Source organism: Coregonus clupeaformis, chromosome 3 (assembly GCF_020615455.1).
Source record: "Coregonus clupeaformis isolate EN_2021a chromosome 3, ASM2061545v1, whole genome shotgun sequence".
Classification (NCBI taxonomy): domain Eukaryota; kingdom Metazoa; phylum Chordata; class Actinopteri; order Salmoniformes; family Salmonidae; genus Coregonus; species Coregonus clupeaformis.
The window spans coordinates 2,883,149-2,901,779 of record NC_059194.1 but is presented as its reverse complement, the minus strand read 5'-3'; the positions used below and the strand labels follow the sequence as shown (position 1 = coordinate 2,901,779).

General features: G+C 44.2%; 1 long non-coding RNA gene across 1 annotated transcript; it reads left to right on the top strand.

The window, feature by feature from the left end:
- Positions 1–3,835: 3,835 nt before the first annotated feature.
- LOC121539695 lies at positions 3,836–6,453 on the top strand. Its single transcript, XR_005995401.1, has 3 exons — positions 3,836–3,923; positions 4,036–4,100; positions 6,028–6,453. It is a non-coding gene; the product is annotated as an uncharacterized LOC121539695 (long non-coding RNA).
- The last annotated feature ends 12,178 nt before the right edge of the window (positions 6,454–18,631 follow it).

Below are 18,631 nucleotides of genomic sequence, written 5' to 3'. Positions count from 1 at the left end.
GGTATTGTTAAGTTGTTTGCTAAAATGTTTGAACTAAGTGTGGATTTGAACGGATGTCCTTGAATCATCACTTGAGTAGTTGCACCATGATATCCTGACTATGGTATTTAATGTCAGCTAGACACTGATTGAGGATGTAGTGCAATGAAGTCCCCAGGTCTATTTGTGTCAGAGCAGTAACATACAGGAGGGTAGACAGGGAGAGACAGGAGAATCAGAGTAGACTGGGAGAGACAGGAGACTCAGAGTAGACTGGGAGAGACAGGAGACTCGGAGTAGACAGGGAGAGACAGGAGACTCGGAGTAGACTGGGAGAGACAGGAGACTCGGAGTAGACTGGGAGAGACAGGAGACTCAGAGTAGACTGGGAGAGACAGGAGACTCGGAGTAGACAGGGAGAGACAGGAGACTCGGAGTAGACTGGGAGAGACAGGAGACTCGGAGTAGACTGGGAGAGACAGGAGACTCAGAGTAGACTGGGAGAGACAGGAGACTCGGAGTAGACAGGGAGAGACAGGAGACTCAGAGTAGACAGGGAGAGACAGGAGACTCGGAGTAGACTGGGAGAGACAGGAGACTCGGAGTAGACTGGGAGAGACAGGAGAGTCTGTGGGTGTCAGACGTGCGACATCAGTCTCCTCTCACCGCCGGCATTAAATCTGTAATGAGTCAACACACAAAGTGCCACTGTCCCCTCACTGTGAAGACCCGTCTCTGTCTGCAGTCATTAACGTCTTCATATAACTAGGCAGAAAGGAGGAGGAAGAGGAGGAGGAAGAGGAAGAGGTGAAGGAGTCCTATATTTTTCTGTCCAAAATATGTATTCATATCACACACACACAACACATTGATATATAATGTCAATCCATATACACTTTGAATTCCTCACCATCCTGGTCTTGCTCGATTCAACTGCAGACTGTATCATGATGCCAGTGAACCCCTCCACTACTCTACTGTCTGTCGACATCCATCACCTTCACGCTGACTGCACTCAACGTCGGACTATGAGCTGGTAATGTCCATGGTGCTGAACACACGGCGCAAACTGCTGCAGTAGTTGTTGCTGTCCATGGTGCTGAACACACGGAGGAAACTGCTGCAGTAGTCGTTGCTGTCCATGGTGCTGAACACATAGAGCAAACTGCTGCAGTAGTCGTTGCTGTCCATGGTGCTGAACACACGGAGCAAACTACTGCAGTAGTCATTGCTGTCCATGGTGCTGAACACATAGCGCAAACTGCTGCAGTAGTCGTTGCTGTCCATGGTGCTGAACACATAGAGCAAACTGCTGCAGTAGTGGTTGCTGTCCATGGTGCTGAACACATAGCGCAAACTGCTGCAGTAGGGGGGGCTGTCCATGGTGCTGAACACATAGCGCAAACTGCTGCAGTAGTCATTGCTGTCCATGGTGCTGAACACAAAGCCCTAGCTGACACAGAAGTGGTTGCTGTCAGGGGTTGCAGAGAGGTAAGACTTGTGCTTCAGAGTGGCGTTTTGCCTCTTTTATTTCATTTGTTTTATTTGTTTTTGTTCTTTTTTTGGGGGGGGGCGGGGGTGAGATAAGCTTTAATATTGCAGATAGATTGTAACTTCCATCAATGTAATTGTCTGCATCACTTACAATCCCCCATATGTTTGTTTTTTCTCGCAAATATATATATATATATATATATATATATATATACATACATATACATTCATACACATACATATACACATAAATACATATACATACATATATATACATATCCTTAAAAATATATATATTTCCCTTTATTACTTTCCAACCCCGAGTGGTGCAGCAGTCTAAGGCACTGCATCTCAGTGCTTGAGGCGTCACGACAGACCCCTTGGTTCGATTCCAGGCTGTATCACAACCGGCCGTGCTTGGGAGTCCCATAGGGCAGCGCACAACTGGCCTAGCGTCGTCCGGGTTTGGCCGGTGTAGGCCGCCATTGTAAATAAGAATTTGTTCTTAACTGACCTGCCTAGTTAAATAAAGGTTTAATAAAAAATAAATAAAAAACCACGACCCCTTCCCTAATTGGAGTAAACTAGTGAACAACAACGCTTAGGCCTCTACTTCCAGCTTATACATTTTATGGACAAAGTCAATTTTACAATAATTCTATTTAAGTTTGTTTTTACTACTGAACTTCCTCTACCCTCAACCTCTCCGATCATTTTCATGATGTCCATCCGGTTTGCTTCTATATGCCATATCTTTCCAACTGTGCTCTTTCACAAAAGCTCTATAACCTATATACTTATTATGGACACAGTATGCTTTACATTAGTTATCTTGTTTTGCCTCTTAGTTTCTGAGAATAGTTATCAAAGATTCCATTGTTTCTTTCCTTTGCCTCTCTCGCTCTCTCTTGTTCCGCAGTAATTGGCTGCTGTAAATCCCACCTCTCTCTCTCTCTCTCTCTCTCTCTCTCTCTCTCTCTCTGCTCTCTCTGTCTCTCTCTGTCATCCTATCTCTCTCACTCTGTCTCTGTCTCTCTGTGTCTCTTTGTCTATGAATCAATAATTTCTTATAGATTCAGCTCTTGATTGAGTGTGGGTGTCAGTTTTTCACAGGCTGAGAGAAAGGTGTATTAATCACTAAAATGTATTTTTTATTATTTGCTGCAAGTAACTCCTCTCTCTCTCTCTCTCTCTCTCTCTGCAGAAAGCCTGAAGGAGACACTACTGATTGAAAGGTCCCAGTGTAGCTCAGTTGGTAGAGCATGGCGTTTGCAACGCCAGGGTTGTGGGTTCGATTCCCACGGGGGGCCAGTATGAAAAAATGTATGCACTCACTAACTGTAAGTCGCTCTGGATAAGAGTGTCTGCTAAATGACTAAAATGTAATGTAATATGTTAAGGCTGTGTGTGTTTCTGTGTGACTCTGCATGACCACACTCTGGACAAGCATCTTCATTAGCAGCAGACCTGCTATCACACACACACACACACACACACACAGAGAGAGAGAGAGAGCGATCAACAAACCTATATCCTTACCTGCAGACCTGAATGGAGCTGTCCGTCCGTCTGCCCCTCTGTCCGTCTGTCCCTCAGCAGTTGGCCAACAGCAGATGTGAAGTCAGAGGCTCCCACTGACATGGCCATTATCTGCTGGGCATATATATACACACACACCTCACACAGGACTCACATACAGAGCACAAGGTTAAACCAACACAGGGAGGGAGGAGAGGGTAGGAAGAGAGGTAGTTAGCTACAGTAGAAGTGTGTGAGAGAGAAAGTAGCTTGTGAAGTCACCTGCATGTAAACAGCTTTATCAGTCTGCATGTAAACAGCTCTATCAGTCTGCATGTAAACAGCTCTATCAGTCTGCATGTAAACAGCTCTATCAGTCTGCATGTAAACAGCTCTATCAGTCTGCATGTAAACAGCTCTATCAGTCTGCATGTAAACAGCTCTATCAGTCTGCATGTAAACAGCTCTATCAGTCTGCATGTAAACAGCTCTATCAGTCTGCATGTAAACAGCTCTATCAGTCTGCATGTAAACAGCTCTATCAGTCTGCTATGACATATGTTCTTCTCTCCTCCTCAACCTCCACCTTCCAGACAATCAAATAGGACACATTAGGGTACATTTGACAGATTGTTTTTGCTGTCAGTGCATGTACACGCCCGCTGTTTCTTTCCCCTGGCCCAGAGATGAGAGTATAACCCAGGCAGGGTCTGGGGCCATGATAAAATGCTGCAGGGCTCTGCACTCTGCTCATTATGTTACTATTCAACCCTACACGTCATAATCACATTACTGTCAAAGGCCGACTCTGTGCCCCTCTCAGACACCCTGACAATGGAGACGGCACTGAAATGAGCCTCAATCCTGGCTGGCTCAGAGGAGAGGGAGGAGGGCAGAGGAGACGGAACAGAAGAGAAAACGTAACCCTACTTGTAAGTATTTAACCACCTGAATCGTTCAACGTATCCGGATTGTGTACAGACATCATAATCCTAGACATTACTCTAACGACATAGTCTATTTATATATAACCATCTTCAACAGGGTATATCCACAGACACCTGACCAGACAGAAGGAATAGCGCTGCAGGTGCAGGACTTGACAAAAGGTAGTTCTGTTGAGAGATGGGTTGTATTATTACTATGATGTTCTGTTGAGAGATGGGTTGTATTATTACTATGATGTTCTGTTTAGAGATGGGTTGTATTATTACTATGATGTTCTGTTGAGAGATGGGTTGTATTATTACTATGATGTTCTGTTTAGAGATGGGTTGTATTATTACTATGATGTTCTGTTTAGAGATGGGTTGTATTATTACTATGATGTTCTGTTGAGAGATGGGTTGTATTATTACTATGATGTTCTGTTGAGAGATGGGTTGTATTATTACTATGATGTTCTGTTTAGAGATGGGTTGTATTATTACTATGATGTTCTGTTGAGAGATGGGTTGTATTATTACTATGATGTTCTGTTGAGAGATGGGTTGTATTATTACTATGATGTTCTGTTTAGAGATGGGTTATATTATTACTATGATGTTCTGTTTAGAGATTGGTTGTATTATTACTATGATGTTCTGTTGAGAGATGGGTTGTATTAATACTATGATGTTCTGTTGAGAGATGGGTTGTATTATTACTATGATGTTCTGTTGAGAGATGGGTTGTATTAACACTATGATGTTCTGTTTAGAGATGGGTTGTATTAATACTATGATGTTCTGTTGAGAGATGGGTTGTATTAACACTATATGATGTTCTGTTGAGAGATGGGTTGTATTATTACTATGATGTTCTGTTGAGAGATGGGTTGTATTATTACTATGATGTTCTGTTGAGAGATGGGTTGTATTATTACTATGATGTTCTGTTGAGAGATGGGTTGTATTAATACTATGATGTTCTGTTGAGAGATGGGTTGTATTAATACTATGATGTTCTGTTGAGAGATGGGTTGTATTAACACTATGATGTTCTGTTGAGAGATGGATTGTATTAACACTATGATGTTCTGTTGAGAGATGGGTTGTATTAACCCTATGATGTTCTGTTGAGAGATGGGTTGTATTAACACTATGATGTTCTGTTGAGAGATGGGTTGTATTAACCCTATGATGTTATGTTGAGAGATGGGTTGTATTAACGTTATGATGTTCTGTTGAGAGATGGGTTGTATTAACATTATGATGTTCTGTTGAGAGATGGGTTGTATTAACATTATGATGTTCTGTTGAGAGATGGGTTGTATTAACGTTATGATGTTCTGTTGAGAGATGGGTTGTATTAACACTGACGTTCTGTTGAGAGATGGGTTGTATTAACATTATAGCCTCTGTCCCACCTGAGCCCAGACACGCTACAATAGCAATATCTTTCCCGCTCTCTACACATGACTGATGGAGTGGGTGTCGCTAACACTCTAAAACACACACACACAACACAACGCTTGGGGTCCTATTCAATCAAACACTATAACCAGGTTTCTGGGTAAAGGTAAAAAAACAACAGAGATCATGTAGTGGTGTCTCTAGTTGGCTTCAGAGAGGAAACTTTATGCTGTTCTTATTACAAACAACTCTGAGAGAGAGAGAGAGAGAGAGAGAGAGAGAGAGAGAGAGAGAGAGAGAGAGAGAGAGAGAGAGAGAGAGAGAGAGAGAGAGAGAGAGAGAGAGAGAGAGAGAGAGAGAGAGAGAGAGAGAGAGAGAGAGAGAGAGAGAGAGAGAGAGAGAGAGAGAGAGAGAGAGAGAGAGAGAGAGAGAGAGAGAGAGAGAGAGAGAGAGAGAGAGAGAGAGAGACATGGCAGGCAGCCAAGGATCTCTAGGGTTAGATGTGTTGTTATGTGTTATTTTTGGAGCCTGATATTTTGGGGTGTTTTTGTTGTCTTCTTCTACACTGGTGAGGAGGAAGTGGACAGGAACTGGCTGACACTTTGTAAATGAAGCCCTAATGGGAGAGGTGCAAACATCTCCTCTAATTCTGCTGCCAGTAAATCGTCTGTAAGTGACTGATCTCACCCCCTCTATCATCTAGTGGGATACAGGAGCAGCAGCCCTGGTATGAATGAGTCATTCAGAGGCTTCTCATGCATCTTAAACATGGAATACAGGAACAGATGGAACCTTTGGAATGAGGAATGCAGTTAAAGAGAACCTTCATCAAGAATTTTGAAGACTTTTTCATTCATACCACCCGTATGTAAAATGTATGCAGACATGACTGTAAGTCGCTCTGGATAAAAGCGCCCTCTAAATATATTATTATATTGTCACATGTTCTAATGAGAGTTAGGGAATCCTAGTTATCGTGTCGACTAGGCTGCTGACTGCTAGCTCATGTTTCCCATGCAGATAGCACATTAAAATAAAATGACATTCAAAGGTGCCCTCTTATCTCAGGAAATAATTAGCTATTTTTGAATAGGAGATTCATATTACTCTGCATAGAAAAATAAATAAATGTAACCCCTCTATCTATGACTTCCAGTTAATTTAGTCTCGGATCAATTCTGGTGTCACCACAATAAATTCCCTGGAAACGTGTGTGTCTGTGTGCGTGCGTGCGTGTGCGTGTGTGTGTGTGCGTGTGTGTGTGTGTGTGTGTGCATGCTTGAGGGAGAGAGAGAGAGAGAGAACAGAGAGTAAAATATTAAATGTGAATATAATTAATGCTGAGAACCAGTGGACTGTGCCAGCCAGTGTTAGATCTGTATCTTCCTCAAAGATAATTGTATTTCCCCAAAAAGTATTTTCCTCCTAACAAAGAAGAGAGGAGAAATACGTGATTAAGTTGAAGGTGAGTGTATGAGAATGGGGAAAGTTTTAGCTGTAATTTGGATGGTGTTTTACAGTACTCACGTGGGGTCTGAGCGGGTACTGAGGGTTAATGAAGACAAACACCTGTAACAATTTGGGTCTTTTCAGAATCAGGGATTCCTCCCAAATGGCACTCTTTTCCCTATCTAGTGCACTACTTTTGGCCAGGGTCCATAGTGCTCTGGTCAAAAGTAGTGCACTACATAGTAAATAGGGTGCTGTTTGGGTCACTCTCCTGTAGACCTCTGCCACTGCTGTCTCTGCCACTGTTAGTTGTGCACTGTGAAGGATACAGAGAGGAACCCAACTCAACATGACCCTGGGAAGGGTAGCAGGGAAGAGGTCAGGGGTTGAACCAGCCAATTATGCTAGTGCAAGCAAGGCTGCCTACATTAGTATATGCTGGCCATACAATCTGGCCTTTAGCTGAACCTCAGTCATAGGGCTCTGGTCAAAAGTAGTGCACTATATAGGGAATAGGATTACATTTTGGATACACCCTTAGAAATAATGTTTAAACCCATTCTCTACTGCTGTTCTAACAGTGGAAAATGTCCACAAACACCAGGAAAAGTATTTGGAAATGTGCACTTTCACTGTCTAGATGCCACAAACAACTCCAACATGAGTAAGCATCCAGCCAGCCATTAGCTAATAATGGGTCATATGTTTTACTGAGCCTGAAAAGACACATCAGAGTAGCAATAAGACATGTTAGAGGGGGAAAGAAATATGTGTATGGGAAGATGTAGGGATAGAGAATGACGGTAGCCCCACCAGGAAACAGGCTTAATGGACAGAGTGGTTCTGATGAGTAAATACTGCTGTTATTGTGGATGTTTTCCTCTTCCAGTCAATGTCCTGCTACTTTGTACAATCAGAGCCAGATGGAACCAGTCTGAGCTGATCAGAGCCAGATGGAACCAGTCTGAGCTGATCAGAGCCAGATGGAACCAGTCTGAGCTGATCAGAGTTAGATAGAACCAGTCTGAGCTGATCAGAGCCAGATGGAACCAGTCTGAGCTGATCAGAGTTAGATAGAACCAGTCTGAGACAATCAGAGCCAGATGGAACCAGTCTGAGTGTAATGAATACTCAGGGAGAAAAAGGTGTAGATTCACGCGCAGAGCGCAGCAGGTGTTTATTTCACCTTCACAGAAGGCAGGAATCGTGGTCACAGGCAGGCAATGGTCATACACAGGTAGGCAAACAGGCAGGTGAAACAAAACTAGGACTGAAGGCTAAACCTGGTTCTCACAAACGAGCTAGGAAAAGGCTTAGTAGAGTCAAAACAAACAATACCTCACAAGGCACAAAGAAAGAACTGAACTAAATAAGGAGCTGATGAGACCAGGTGAGTAACTAACACAGGTGAAATCAATGAACACAAATGAAAGACAGGGCTACGTTCAAGAACACAAAGAAACAGGGCTACGTTCAAGAACACAAAGAAACAGGGCTACGTTCAAGAACACAAAGAAACAGGGCTACGTTCAAGAACACAAAGAAACAAGGCTACGTTCAAGAACACAAAGAAACAGGGCTACGTTCAAGAACACAAGGTTGACTAAGAAAATAAATACAGAACCTTACACTGAGTCAATCAGAATCAGATATAACCAGTTTGAGAAAAAAAACTCGTATTTACCTAATTTGTTTAATATTAATAGTTAACAATGAATATGCTTAGCAATAGTAAAGACATGTCTTTAGTACCAATGCTGTGCTTTTCATAAGGATGGTTCCCTCTAGCTCCCTGCAGCTGGTCTGGGCGTGCAGTCAAGGACATGGGATGGAGATAAACTTGAAGAACAGATAGACCTGTATTGTTTCAATTTCTCTTTGCTTCTGAGTAACCTGGTCACACGGCATAAGACAAAGAGCCTACAGCATGAGTAAATACACATATTTTGGCCCATCTTAAAACTTAAGGTCAATTATATGGTATTGTGAATCCACATTCCCAACATGATAGTGAATTCCCAATGAACAAACTGTCTAATTGGTAGCATAACACCAGATAGACTTTTGGCAACAGAATAAACCACTTGGCACTCATTTTTACAAACACTCTTATCCAGAGCAACTTACAGGAGCAATTAGGGGTTAAGTGCCTTGCTGAAGGGCACCTAGTCATCTCTGGGATTCGAACCACCAACCTTTTTATTACTAGCCCCACGCTTTTAACTGCTTGGCTACCTGATGCCCACACTCCGGAGGAGACTTTGGATGCATCCCAAATGGTACCCTATTCCCTCTATAAGACAGTTAATAAAGAAGGACTAAGGAGTGTGTTTTTGAAGTGTCTCTCCTGTATCTAGGAGATATAAGAAAGATCAGGAAATGTTTAATTTCCATTTAACCTCTTATTTTTGTTGGCACAAAACTATACCTCCATACTTCCATTAATTTCTATGGGTTACCTTCAGACGAGTCCCGTGACACTTTTGGGGGTCGTAGAGCAAAACGGAGAACACCATGGTGTTGGTGATATTAGTTTGTAGTCAAAACGGTTCGGACGTTACAGACAGAAGTTGGCACATCAGCGACTTCAGTCGAGTCCCGTGGGGCTTGTGGGCGTCGTAGTGTTTGTGAGAGTCTCATCTTTCGGAGGCAACAGACGTTTTTGTGAGAAGACCGATTTTCGGGATGTCTCATGGTCTGACAAACACCACTGTAGCTCGGCAACCTTCCACCGCTGATGCGGAAGGCTGACATAGACGGATGTGGTGGATTGAGACGCAGCCCATGCAAGATATCTCTAGCTTAGACTGATTGATTTTGATGGGGATTTTTTGACACATGTCATTCCTCCTCTGGATTCATTTTAATTCAGAACTGCTGGAGCGCATTACTGTAAGAATCATTCTGCATACATGCAATCCTTCTGAAGAAAGACGTATTGTGCATCCCAAATGGCATCCTATTTCCTACAGTATATTGTGCACTACTTTTGACCAGAACCCTATGGGCCCTGCTCGAAAGTAGTGCACTATATAGGGGATAGGGTGCCATTTCAGACACAGCCATAGTCACACTATACACTGAGTGTACAAAACATTAAGAACACCTTCCTAATAACCTTTGTTTTAAGTATGATTAGTACTTTCTTAGTAGTGACTAATTATTACACTCTGAAACTGTGTGAGATGTGTTAGAATCTACTACCTGGTAATGTGTGAGTGTAGGACCAGTAAAGATTATGACATTGTGCTACTATTTAGCAATGTGAGTAAGACTTAGGCCAGACAACAAAGGACAAGGAGAGCTGGCTACAGACAACTGATAACTGAGGAATTTAGGGAGGAGAGAAACTGTTAGGCTTTTTGATGAGTATGAAAACATGGTGCAGAATATTGTGAGAACGGCGTTAACTGAGGAATGCAGGGAGTATGCTATGATAAGAAAGTATGTATGTATGAGTGTGTGTATGCATGTGTGTGTGTGTGTATTGTGATGTCACGAGAGGCTGTGTCTTGGAGGGACGTTACATCCCCCTGAGGTGGCTGCAAACCCAGACAGCTATGGCTCCATCTGCTGGTATGGTCGGGAACTCCACCCCTCTATGGCCAATCTTCCCACGCAGCTGAAACAAATGAGGAGCTGATGAGCTGAAGGTTTGGGAAGGGAAGAGACACAGTCTCCAACCTGGGCTCTCTGGAGGACAAGAGTGCTGCACGTCCACTTCCATGAGGAATATAAGGATTTGGAGATACTTACCTTTGGGAAATACTCACCTTTGGATATATGCACCTGTGGAAATACGTGAGAGACATTTGGAAGGACTTTTTGCTGGGTTGGCCACTAGCTGCAACGTGGACTACAGTAAGGCTGGGGAAAAGTTATCTGAGCGAGTGAGAATTATGATTTTGGATGTGGAAGAGACATCCCTGAACTGTTAACCCTTAAAGAGCCACAAGAGAACATAATTTTGTTATATTTTCGTTAATTTCCCAAGACCTATAATAAAATCCTTGTTTTGTTTGAACCTTGTCTCCTTGCACTACTTGAGCAATCCCGCTGAAAGCTGTGTAGCCTCTGCCTTCTTCTGGACCTCCCAGACCGAACACGGAGCTACAGAATCTGACAAAGAACTGTCTGGTCTGAGGGACCGCAAGGTTCTTCAGAATTCCTCCACTACCCACAGAGCTCCTTCCTCAACCACTGACCATCGAGGTGTGAGGAGACCCTGCGCAGCCTCTCCAGCTCCTCCTGTTGCTTAGGAAGGAGCTCTGTTGGAGTTTAGCCTGGAGGATATCTAACTCTTCTGTCTTCATGTCTAACTGTTGCTTTAACAAACGATACCTCTCAGCGGTCCCCTTCAGACCAGACAGTTCTTTGTCCAGATTCTGTAGCTCCGTCTCTGTGTCGGTCGGGGCACCTGCCATCCCTATCAGAGCCCGGGCGGCCATCTGTGACGTCACGAGAGGCTACACAGCTTTCAGCGGGATTGCTCAAGTAGTGCAAGGAGACAAGGTTCAAACAAAACAAGGATTTTATTATAGGTCTTGGGAAATTAACGAAAATATAACAAAATTATGTTCTCTTGTGGCTCTTTAAGGGTTAACAGTTCAGGGATGTCTCTTCCACATCCAAAATCATAATTCTCACTCGCTCAGATAACTTTTCCCCAGCCTTACTGTAGTCCACGTTGCAGCTAGTGGCCAACCCAGCAAAAAAGTCCTTCCAAATGTCTCTCACGTATTTCCACAGGTGCATATATCCAAAGGTGAGTATTTCCCAAAGGTAAGTATCTCCAAATCCTTATATTCCTCATGGAAGTGGACGTGCAGCACTCTTGTCCTCCAGAGAGCCCAGGTTGGAGACTGTGTCTCTTCCCTTCCCAAACCTTCAGCTCATCAGCTCCTCATTTGTTTCAGCTGCGTGGGAAGATTGGCCATAGAGGGGTGGAGTTCCCGACCATACCAGCAGATGGAGCCATAGCTGTCTGGGTTTGCAGCCACCTCAGGGGGATGTAACGTCCCTCCAGGACACAGCCTCTCGTGACATCACAGTATGTATGTGTGTATGTATGTGTGTATATGTGTGTGTGTGTGAACTGATGGTCAGGAGAGCAGTTTTAGAGTGGAAAACTACAGCCCGCCTACAGAGGGGAGGGATTTTTTTTGTATGACGTATGAGTATAAAAGATGGACTCTGAAATTGTGATGGGAGAATTCTCAATGAATAAATCTCTGACTATGCAGACCGGGACTCTGTCCGTTATTTAAATCCCAAAAGACTTACAACCTTTTGGGAGACGCACAGAGACACTGAAATAGTTTGTTAAATAATTCACATAACAATTATGTACCACACACACAGATCCATGATGTACCACACACACACACAGATCCATGATGTACCACATACACACAGATCCATAATGTACCACACACACACACAGATCCATAATGTACCACACACACACACAGATCCATGATGTACCACACACACACAGATCCATGATGTACCACACACACACACACAGATCCATGATGTACCACACACACACACACAGATCCATGATGTACCACACACACACACAGATCCATGATGTACCACACACACAGATCCATGATGTACCATACACACAGATCCATGATGTACCACACACACAGATCCATGATGTATCACACACACACAGATCCATGATGTACCACATACACACAGATCCATAATGTACCACACACACACACAGATCCATGATGTACCACACACACACAGATCCATGATGTACCACACACACACACACAGATCCATGATGTACCACACACACACACACAGATCCATGATGTACCACACACACACACAGATCCATGATGTACCACACACACAGATCCATGATGTACCATACACACAGATCCATGATGTACCACACACACAGATCCATGATGTATCACACACACACAGATCCATGATGTACCACATACACAGATCCATGATGTACCACACACACACAGATCCATGATGTACCACACACACACAGATCCATGATGTACCACACACACACACACACACAGATCCATGAAGTACCACACACACACACAGATCCATGATGTACCACACACACACACAGATCCATGATGTACCACACACACACATATCCATGATGTACCACACACACACACAGATCCATGATGTACCACACACACACACACACAGATCCATGATGTACCACACACACACAGATCCATGATGTACCACACACACACATACAGATCCATTATGTACCATACACACAGATCCATGATGTACCACACACACAGATCCATGATGTATCACACACACACACAGATCCATGATGTACCACATACACAGATCCATGATGTACCACACACACACATATTCCATGATGTACCACACACACACAGATCCATGATGTACCACGCACACACAGATCCATGATGTACCACGCACACACAGATCCATGATGTACCACACACACACACACACACACACACACACATACAAGCATTGCCTCAGTGGCAATTACCATCTAGTCACATCTCCACCCACTACATTTACAATCATGGCAGAAAGTGGACAGATATCTTGAGTTCGGCCCACTATGGTTGATGTGACTTGATTTCTCATCACTGGCTTATAGGGGTATGAGCATCATGGCAATCAATGATGAATTGATTTGAATTAGTTTGATAAGCCTCCTGAATACCCTGTTTGTGGTTGGAAACTAATCACACAGCAGACCAGGGGAACACAGTCTTTGCAAATAGTGCATTTCAGTTTAATTTGTTTTTTTATTTGTGTCCCGGACAGAGGGACATGCCACTTGATTTAGGAATCCACAGTCCCGTTGCAGTGTGGAAAATCCTCTATCGGTCTTCTATCCACTATCTGTCTTCTATCCACTATCTGTCTTCTATCCTCTATCTGTCTTCTATCCACTCTCTGTCTTCTATCCACTCTCTGTCTTCTATCCACTCTCTGTCTTCTATCCTCTATCTGTCTTCTATCCACTATCTGTCTTCTATCCTCTATCTGTCTTCTATCCACTATCTGTCTTCTATCCTCTATCTGTCTTCGATCCTCTATCTGTCTTCTATCCACTATCTGTCTTCTATCCACTATCTGTCTTCTATCCACTCTCTGTCTTCTATCCACTCTCTGTCTTCTATCCACTCTCTGTCTTCTATCCTCTATCTGTCTTCTATCCACTATCTGTCTTCTATCCACTATCTGTCTTCTATCCTCTATCTGTCTTCTATCCTCTATCTGTCTTCTATCCTCTATCTGTCTTCTATCCACTATATGTCTTCTATCCACTATCTGTCTTCTATCCACTATATGTCTTCTATCCACTATCTGTCTTATATCCTGTCACTTACTAAGATACCTTTCTGCTTTCAGATCTCATCTCCATCCAGGTTTTGGGCTTTATTCACTTTGGGTAATTGCTCTATTCAGCCTGAAGGGAGAAAACTATTTTGTATAAAACATTTTCAAAATAATTTGTTTTTATCACCAAGACCTGAACTTTGCTATGAGTTTTATTGGAGACCTCTCCCTTTCTGCCAAGTGCTGTTGTTTTACTTTGATCTGAACTCTCTGGGGTTCACTTAGTCTAGAACACAGTGTCCTTCTAAAAACTCTATTATGATTCTCAAAGTTCTGCTTCAAACCGCCTCTTCCCCTGGGAATTAGTCTAGAACACAGTGTCCTTCTAAAAACTCTATTATGATTCTCAAAGTTCTGCTTCAAACCGCCTCTTCCCCTGGGCTTCACGAGAAAGAAGGAAAACATGCAATCAATCAATTGTTTAAATCCTTCATTATCTGAGCACATAAGTTCATTAAAGCCGGCAATCAGCTGAAATTACTCCTCAAGTTCACCCACATATTTAAGGAATTTGCTTCTGTAATGGGTGGGTTTTTCCTAAACACAGAACCATTGTCACCAAGCAGGGAATGGCTTTAGAGGTGGAGGGTGTATTAGATATGATCACATAGAATTAGGAGGAAATATTTTGTGTAGTCATATCAGCCTGTTTAGTTAATGCTTTAATGTTGGTTTCTCCCGTAGTGATAATGTTGGTTTCTCCCGTAGTGATAATGTTGGTTTCTCCCGTAGTGATAATGTTGGTTTCTCCCGTAGTGATAATGTTGGTTTCTCCCGTAGTGATCAGCGCCGGTTTCTGCTAATTAAGTAATTCCAATAGAAATATCCAGTCCATTAACTCACAGGGTGTGTCTGGCACCCTATTCCCTAGTGCACTACTCGTAGGGCTCTGGTCAAAAGTAGTGCACTATATAGGGAATAGGGTGCCATTTTGGGACCCTATTGTGTTAGAGTGAAAACAATGGCCCTTTCATCATTAAACACTGCACAGCAGCTCTGTGTGTGAACACATGTCCACAGTAACATGGGGATAGCCCACTCTTATTGTTAGAGCTGTTTCTTCTATCATTATGGTTATTGTGAAATTAATTTCATCAGTTAATATGGGAGTGTGGAGACAACTTATGTTGATTCCAATCACATTCAGTATAGTTAAGGTACACTACATGACCAAAAGTATGTGGACACCTGCTCGTCAAACAGCTCATTCCTAAATCATGGACATAAATATGGAGTTGGTCCCCCGTTTGCTGCTATAACAGCATCCACTCTTCTGGGAAGGCTTTCCACTAGATGTTGGAACGTTGCTGCGGGGGTTGCTTCTATTCAGCCACAAGAGCATTAGTGAGGTTGGGCACCGATGTTGGGCGATTAGGCCTGGCTCGCAGTCGGCGTTCCAATTCATCCCAAAGGTGTTCGATGAGGTTGAGGTCAGGGCTCTGTGCTGGCCAGTCAAGTTCTTCCACAACGATTTCGACAAACTATTTCTGTATGGACCTCGCTCTTGTCTCCCTCTCCCCCTCTTCTTCTCTCCCTCTCCCCCTATTCTTCTCTCCCTCTCCACCTCCTCTTCTATCCCTCTCCCCCTCTTCTTCTCTCCCTCTTCTTCTCTCCCTCTCTCCATCTCTCCCTCATCTTCTCTCCCTCTTCTTGTCTCCCTCTCCCCCTCTTCTTCTCTCCCTCTTCTTCTCTCCCTCTCTCCCTCTTCTTCTCTCCCTCTTCTTCTCTCCCTCTCTCCCTCTTCTTCTCCCTCTCTCCCTCTCTCCCTCTTCTCTCCCTCTTCTTCTCTCCCTCTCTCTTCTTATCTCCCTCTCTCCCTCTTCTTCTCTCCCTCTCTCCCTCTCTCCCTCTTCTTCTCTCCCTCTCTCCCTCTTCTTCTCTCCCTCTCTCCCTCTTCTTCTCTCCCTCTTCTTGTCTCCCTCTCCCCCTCTTCTTCTCTCCCTCTCCCCCTCTTCTTCTCTCCCTCTCTCCCTCTCCCTCTCTCCCTCTTCTTCTCTCCCTCTCCCTCTCTTCTTCTCTCCCACTTCTCCTCTCCCTCTCTCCCTCTTCTCCTCTCCCCCTCCCCCTCTTCTTCTCTCCCCCTCCCCCTCTTCTTCTCTCCCCCTCCCCCTCTTCTTCTCTCCCTCTCCCCCTCTTCTTCTCTCCCTCTCCTTGTCTCCCTCTCTCCCTCTTCTTCTCTCCCTCTCCCCCTCTTCTTCTCTCCCTCTCCTTGTCTCCCTCTCTCCCTCTTCTTCTCTCCCTCTCTCCCTCTTCTTCTCTCCCTCTCTCCCTCTTCTTCTCTCCCTCTTCTTGTCTCCCTCTCCCCCTCTTCTTCTCTCCCTCTCCCCCTCTTCTTCTCTCCCTCTCTCCCTCTCACCCTCTCCCTCTCTCCCTCTTCTTCTCTCCCTCTCTCCCTCATCTTCTCTCCCTCTCCCTCTCTTCTTCTCTCCCACTTCTTCTCTCCCTCTCTCCCTCTTCTCCTCTCCCTCTCTCCCTCTTCTCCTCTCCCCCTCCCCATCTTCTCCTCTCCCCCTCCCCCCTCTTCTTCTCTCCCTCTCCCCCTCTTCTTCTCTCCCTCTCCCCCTCTTCTTCTCTCCCTCTCCTTGTCTCCCTCTCTCCCTCTTCTTCTCTCCCTCTCCCCCTCTTCTTCTCTCCCTCTCTCCCTCTCCTTCTTTCCCTCTCTCCCTCTTCTTCTCTCCCTCTCCCCCTCTTCTTCTCTCCCTCTGCCCCTCTTCTTCTCTCCCTCTCCCTCTTATTGTCTCCCTCTTCCCCTCTTCCTTTCTCCCTCTTCTTCTCTCTCTCTCTTCTTCTCTCCCTCTCCCCCTCTTCTTCTCTCCCTCTTCTTGTCTCCCTCTCCCCCTCTTCTTCTCTCCCTCTTTCAATAATATTGAGTGAGAGGATCAGCAAAAGGGGAGAGAGAGAGAGGAGGGGAGGGAGTAGAGAGAGACAGACAGAGAGGGAGAAAGGAAGATAGATATGGGGTGGGAGAGGCAGAGAGAGAGAGAGAGGGGGAGGATTATGGTAATATAAAATAATTGTGTCGCTCCCTCATTAATTTTCATTCACGAGAACCCACTCTTCCAATGTCATCACGTCAAAACACAATTGATTTGTGTTGCTAAATCTCTCTCCCTTATCTGTCTCCCAGCCACCCTCTGTCTGTTTCTATCTCTCTTATTCTGTCCCTCTCTCTTCCTCTCTCCCGCTCTCATTCTCTCCCCTCTGTCGCTTCCCCTCTATCTCTCTCAATCTCAACCCTCTCTCTCTCCCTCCCTATCTCATTTAAATGCATAACCTGCTGTTAAATGCAAAACCAATAAGGTTGAATGAGAGGGATCATGCTAGGAGGTTGCTGTGATTCATACAGTCTAAATATAGGGATAAATCATGTTGACACAATGCCAGTCTTGTGTCTCAAATGGCATCCTATTCTATATGTACTGCATTACTTTTAACCAGGTCCCATAGGGCTCTGGTCAAAAGTTGTGCACTATGTAGGGAATAGGGTGCCATTTGGGACGTAACCTGAAAACCTCAGACACAGCAGTAATGGCAGACGTCACTCAGATGAACCATGGCAAGATGGGACAGGGCGAGACACACACACCTTGGCCCTGTATGTCTGTGTTCTGCTATAGCCCAGTCCAATCCAGCCATGGTACCATAACGCCACCCACCCAGCTCAGCAGACAGCCCTGCTGGAGCAACACTGAAACACCTTGTTATTTCTCCAACATTGTTACTCTTTCTCATCTCTCTGGTTCTCTGTCAATTCCTCTCTCTCCCCAATCTCTTATTCCTTTACTTTCTCATTCCTTCTCTGTCCTTTCTCTGCCCTGTATCTATCTCCCGTTCCCTCTCTTCCAGGCTCAATACAGGCTTACCCATTTTACATTTTAGTCATTTAGCAGACGCTCTTATCCAGAGCGACTTACAGTTAATGAGTGCATACATTTTTTCACACCCTGGACCCATTCCTGACCAGGGGCCATACTGTATGTATCAAGCATCTCAGAATAAGAGTGCTGGTCTAGGATCAGGTTTCAACTTGCCAGTTTTAATGTCACGTGCACAAGTACAGTGAAATGCCTTTCTTGCGAGCTCTAAACCCAACAATGCAGTAATCAATAACAATGTAATACAAAAAAATAACATAAGGTAGAACAATAACACAGTAAGCATGCTAGATACAGTTCCACCTGTCCACGTAGTCATATTCATTATGATCTAAAAGACTAAACTGATGCTAAATCAGCACTGCTACTCTGAGACACTTGATATATGGCCACAGAACAGGAGCCAATCCTGTTAGGAAATGAGGTGTATGTGCTGTGATTTTCCACTAGGCAAATCAATATTTTCTCTGGTAGGCACAACCTACCTGGCACCTCTAACAAACAATAACCTTAAGTCAAAACTGTTACAAAGTGTTTCCTCACTCCTCGAATGCCCCCAACAGATATACTACACACAGTCACATACAC